This window comes from Vigna unguiculata, chromosome 5 (genome assembly GCF_037176805.1).
Source record: "Vigna unguiculata cultivar grain cowpea cultivar isolate G323 ecotype 2 chromosome 5, ASM3717680v1, whole genome shotgun sequence".
Lineage (NCBI taxonomy): Eukaryota > Viridiplantae > Streptophyta > Magnoliopsida > Fabales > Fabaceae > Vigna > Vigna unguiculata.
In genome coordinates, this window is record NC_140796.1 from 3,779,425 (window position 1) to 3,786,426 (window position 7,002).

Sequence of the window (7,002 nt, forward strand, 5' to 3'; positions counted from 1 at the left end):
TTGTTTTGTTTGTGTTGTCGTGGTATGCTTATAATAATTGCTTCTATTTTAAATTTGGTAGAATGAAGATGTATATATAAATCTCCAATATTATTAAATAATGCCAGCTGTTTATTTAGAGGATTATCTTACAAATCTAAACTAGAAACAATTTTACCCACTTAATTAATTATTGAATGAAAAATGCATAATTTTGAAAAGTGTTATTTAATCAAAAGTAACTAATGCATCTTAAGTGAGAACCATTCTTTCATCCAACAACATCATTGTTTGTTTGTACAATAAGTAAGCATCGGAAGAAATTCTTTCAAGATTCGTCAAGCGAGAGTGTCTCACTTGTTCAATGAATAGGACCACTTGAAGCAATTTTCACAAATTCTCCAACAAGTGAGCATCATGCTTCTTTAAATTTCAATTAAAAAGTGTTATATCTCATCAAGAAATTCACTCGCCAAACGAATATGCATAATTAAGAACTTATATTAGATTGGTAAATTTGTTTCACCGACCTAAACAATTATTTTACTTTCTTTTCACAAGTTAAAATTGGTTATACCAAATAAACAAATACTAATTGAAATTAATTCAGCCAGATTTACTGATCTTTGAAACAAATTCCTCTTCAAAGCCCAAATACACGTATCATTTGTATCTATATCATCAATTCAACCATTTTTCCAATTTACATCATCAAACAAGCAAAATCACATCATATATCAGTTCAACCACCCTAAATTGGAAATTCACCCACAATCTCCTTCACAATACAATAAAAAAAATTAATATCTAACTTCCTTTACTTGACTATGAGCACAACACAACATCCATCTCTAAGCACACATAACCACAAAGAAATAAATATTTGCACAAGATAAAACTCATATAAATGATTTGATCATATTCTAACATTCTTAATTGAACATAGATTCATGTAGAGCTTTGAAAATATACATGTAACCTCAAGGACTATACATGCAAATCCAAATATCAAAAGACTTTAAAAAGAGTAAAAGAGTAACTTACTCTGTTTAACTAATTAATCGGATAGAAAGATAGACTTTGTTGCCAATAGTCCTATGGTATGTTTCGACCTTCAAACAAGCGGTAGAAAAATCGAACACTTGGAGAGGAGTTAGACGAGGAGGAAGGTCCTAATTTGTAGAAAGATAGTAGATTTTATAAAATGAACTAGATTTAACTTTTTTAGTTCCTTGATAGTGGCTTAGCTGAATTCTTGATTTCTCTCTCTTTGCTCCTGCAAAACAATGTGTTTTCCTTAGTTTTCTTATCTTTTGTTTATCAAAAGAGGATGTTCATTAACTTAAGTAAAAAAGGGTATTTTCCTGTGATAAAAACAATTTAAGCTTTTGATAAATGTCTAATTTGAGGTGTTTTTTTATGTTATGGAAACACTTATCAGGCCCTCAGTTTCAGTCTCTTTTGCTTTCTTCTATGTCGTCTTTAAACTTGCGTGCTTATTGTGATGCAGATTAGAATGATGATCCTAATGATCTGAAATCCAATATTGGGTAGTGTATTTTTCTTGGTGATTCATGTAACATCCCTAAAAGGATATTACTTAAAATATTTTAAATATATAAAAAGAAGCTGGAACGTCACATCTTCATTAATATACGCCGCGAAAATAGAACAAAAATTTGATATTCAACGCGACAATTATTGAATAAAGATAAATAATTTGAAAAACTTTTACAAGTTCCAAATAAAACTTTAAAGCATAGTAAATCCCTAGCTCTAATTCCCAGTTAGTCCCTCTCTCCATCTCGAGTGTTAGCAGCATTACCTGTATCATCAACTGCTCCCGTGTAAAATACACGATCATCGCCAAACACAGACAGAAAGGGTGAGCTCAAAATATATATAAAAATCACAGAAATTAAATAATAGAAAACACCAATCTTATTATCATAATTACATCTTGGTTACATTCTCAACACGCCCCATGGCTGTTCAACTACTAACATACAACAAGGTTAGTCATGGACTCAGGATTCCTGATGCTCACACGAACATGTCCGCTCGTGGTTCTGCCTCTACGAGTCTCCCCGCTCGTAGTCCTACTCTACGGACCTACCCGTCCGTAGTCCAACACATGTGATCCACAAGCTACGTACCTCCCCACACGCAGCATCTCTCAACTGTGAGCACGGAACATACGAACCTACCTCGCTCGTATCCCCACAGGAGAGTAATCGAGTATGAACCTCCTCGTCCATACCATCACATGTTATCCACCATCCATGAACCTACCCGCTCATGCCACATCATCTCCTGACCCATGTTTCACCAAAGTATACAAACAATACCCATAGATCGTCCTAAACTCGCTTGGGCTAGAAGCCTTAGCTTAAGCGACCAGGCCTGTCTCACTCAAGCTAAGGTTTCTCACCTGAGCTAGCGTGCAAACAGGTCTCACATGCGAAGGCGAGCTTAGGCGAGATCCCACTTCGCTCACCACAACAACACTCGCCTAGGCGGCGAGACATTAGAACACTCGAACTCGAGTTCTCGCTTAGGCGAGTACCTCTCGCCTGAGCAAGGTACTCTGTCGCTCAAAACATGGGCTCCTCGCCTGGGCGAGACCCTCGAGCTCCACCTCACGTTTTCATGAATCCTCGCCTGGGCGAGCAGCTCTCGCCTAGGCGAGTTGTGCAGACATAACCCAAAATCTCCTTTCTGCTATTCTCGCCTAGGCGAGCCTAGTTAGCTCGGGCGAGAACAGAGGACCTATTCGCTGTCACGCACATAAAGACACCAAACCAATTGCCAAAAATTCACACACCATTATGCTAAGTACTCCATTACTGATTGCAATTGTGAAGAGCACAACATGCACTCTCATAAGGCTTTAATTCCATTACCAATCAAGTTGGCTAATTTTCCCCTTTTATATGGCTCCAAATTGTGGTAAAAAAATAAAAATGAATAATAGTTCTTTTTAATGTTTATTACTACATTTCATAGGCCATTATGGGCTGTTTCTCCCAACTCCCTTGGTTGCCCATTGTCTCTAGGCTTTCCTATCCTTTCACATGTTTGTGATAAATCTTCTAATTATATAATTATGTTAGTACCCAACATAACCTTGCAATTTATTAAAATTAATATTCAATCAAATAACACACATATGGCATACATAGGACTCGAACCCAAGTCCTTTCACACAATTAAGTACTCTTAACCACTTGAGCCAGTACTTTTCCACGTCACAACAATTAGCATTAAATGCCATAAAGGCTTCTACTACCCACATTTACTAACAAACTATTAATTTAATTATTTAAATTTCTCGGGTCTTACAATTCAATTATATCATGGATGAGTAAGAAACAAGATGTTACATCTCGATCTTTCATAGAAGTTGAGTATCGCGCCATGGCTTTGATTACTTGTGAGATTATTTGGCTGCATTAGTTACTTGCATATATTTGGAGGTGGCAATGGCAACGATTCAACGAACATCACTTCACACCCCATCCAAATCACGAAAACTAGTGGAAGAAGCATTACTCCATCACTTTTTTTTTTCTCCAATTCCTATTTCAAAAATCCCAATAACACACAACAAATCAGATTTATAAATGGAGGGAGGGAAGGTGCTGCCAACATGGCAATGGCAGAGGGAGTTTGATGATGGTGGTTCGATGGTTAAAGACCTTGGCAAGGTGCGACGACGTCTTAGTTGAAAACAGCAACCCCATTAGTGGCTCCCTGGTAGATTTTGGGGAAGAAAACCCCCGCATTGAATTAGAAGAAGAAAGCAATGAAGAAAAAGGAGAAAGGGTTGCAATAAAAAATCATGATAGCCACGTTAAAGAAAACACTAAAAACTAGACATGTCAAAGGGGGATAGGTCCGACAGGCCGACATGCCAGCCCGCTAGGAAAAGGGCGTGTCGAGTTGAAATTTCCAACCCGCTGTGGTCCAGCCTTGGCCCACCAACCCTTTTTTTTAATTTTTTATGTTTAAAAATTAAAAAAATTATATTATATATATAGTTTATAAATAAATTTTTAAAAAGTTAAAAGAAAAAATAAAAAAAATGGCTCACCAATCGGCCTTGCAACAAGAATTGTCCAACCTGTTTTTGGTGGGTCAAATGTGTGGTGGACCAAAACGGACCGAGCTAGCCTGTTTTACCACTCCTACTAAAAACATACCTGTTTTCTAGTAGCGAATCAACTCAACCCGACCTTTTTTTTCGTGGGACAAAGGCAGGGCGAGCCAAAATTAGTGAAAAGTAATCAAACTAAAAAAAATTCAATAATGAAATGTTAGACGAGAGAAAAGTTCCTCCGTAGAAAAAAAATTGAGTTAGTTTAAAAAGAATAAATAAATTCTTAAATCTTAAAATTATAAATAAACCTTTTTTTATTTACTATCATATTTGGAATTTTTAAATTCATCTATATTATTATTTAAAAAAATCTTTTAACAAATACATAAATGTTTTCTTAATTTTATTTTTTAAATAATTATTCTTTTAAACTAAAATAATTATTTTATCAATTTTATTATGTTCTATTAATTAAGATGAAGAAAATTACATATTTCTACAGTTTTAGATTTTTTCTAAACTTTAAAATAAATATTAAAATTTATATTTTTAGTATTTTAAACTTATTTTCATTTTTATTTAATGTTTTTAGTTGTTTTATATAAAATAAATATTCACATATTATTAAATTTAATTATAAAAAATAAACATTTATTTTGTGTATGGCCTAGGATAGAATACTAGTTATTCATCTATTGTTTTTCATTTATTCAGAAATGTTTATGAAACGTATTTCGTAGGGGTAAGTACATATTTCATGAAACATTATTTCAAAGCGGTATTTATGTATTATTAATGCAGAGTTTAATTAATCATTAAATATATTAAATCATTGCATTTGTTAAATGTAGTATATAGTAAACTCTAATAATATTATTAAATGTTAGTATATTATTAATTTTATTAAATATATACGATATGTACATTTTTTTTAGAGTTAAATATGTTTTTTTCCTATGACTTTTAGTGAAAATTGAAATTAGTCTATGAAAATCTAAAATGAATATAGTCTCTCATCTTTACAAATACGTGAATTTAGTCATTTAAACTATTTTTTAAAGTTTATTTGACTTAATAAACTTAATAAAAAATAATTAAAATGACTAAATCTACGCATTTATAGAGTTAAGGGACTAAACGAGTTCAAGATTACAAAAAAGACTAATTTCAATTCTCATTGGGTAAAGGATAAAAAACATATTTAACCAATTTTTTAAATACTCTTATAATAATTATTAATATTAAACACACACACATATAAACTCTAATTAATACATTTTAGTGCATTAATTTTAATAAATATATATGATACATGCCTTAAAATGTTATTATTATTATTTGAATACTTTAGCATTTATAAAATCATTAAATATTATTAGACCATTGTATTGTGTAACATATAATCACCTATAATTATACTATTAAGTTTTAGCATATTATTAATTTTAATAAATATATATGATACATACATTTCAATTTTATTATTTTTTTCTAAATTTATTCTATAAAGCACTGGTGAAAATAAATGTTATAACTTTTTTATGATAATAAAAATATTTTTTATAGTTTTATTGTAAATATATATAATTTTTATAATTTGATTGTAAATAATTTTTATTTATTTTATAAATATTTTTATAATTAAAAAATATTAAGTTTAAAAAAAACGGCAAAAAACGACTAAATTTTAAAAGAAATTACCTAAAGATAAAAATAATAAAATAATAATTTTAGTTTAAAAAAAGTTATTTAAAAGATAAAATTGAAAAACAAATATAAAAATAAAAATCTTTATATATGCATATATTTTAAATCAGTAAAATTAAAAAATGATACTAATATATATATATATATATATATATATATATATATATATATATATATATATATGTATATATTATTTTAATTTATGCAATTCGTGAGATAAATAGAAATTTAGTTTATTTGAAAATTATAATGAATAAATATTTTTAATATAAATTACATTATAATCTCAATTTTTATATATATTTATTTTTAACACATATATATATATATATATCATATTTTATATTTATGAAAAAAATTTCTTATTAATATTTTCTTAATATTAATATTATTATTATTTTAAATATATGCGTTAATTACATATAAACTATTTAATAAAAGTTATCTCTTGGTTTCGTTCCTTAATTATTATTTTACATATACGTTTGATTAAACATAAAAATACTAAGTTTTAATTAATATTGTTTATAAAAAAAACGTTTTTCTGTGTAACAATTTGAATAAATTATTATATTTTATTAAGATTTCTCAGCCATAAACTCGTTTCGAAATGTGATAATTAATATTATTGACCTTGACTAAAACTGCTCGCTATCTTAAAATAATATCTACATTGATCGTTTATAATAAACTATGAATATATGAAACTTTCATTCTTGAGAATTTTCAATTTAAATGAAAAATAATCACTATATTATGGCTATTTAGCTTTGGCTAAAAATTGATTTTATAAAGGAAAAAAATGGTCTCTATAATTATTAGCACTAGATTTACCTTGAACACGACAATGAGTTCTAAAAACATATGAACATCAATTTGATGTAAAGACTTTGAAAGGACCCAAAGATTTTAATATATATTTTTGAATTTGATGTAAAGAGGTTGGTGGGTTAAAGGTTTATCTCCTTTATTTAAAATAACTTTCCAGCAACTGAGTTTTGCAATCATGAAGACCAGTCAAATAATTAGTTTCAACAACTTCAAGTGTGACCATTTCTTCCCTTTATACAAGGAATAAGAATTTGGTATGAGTTCGATGATGATTATAATTTTGAGAGAAATGTTGTTTGTGTTTGATAATTAAAGATCAGAATTTTTCCTTGTTATTGGAAATCAAAATGACGTATCAAAATTAATTTTAATAATTCACTTTTTTC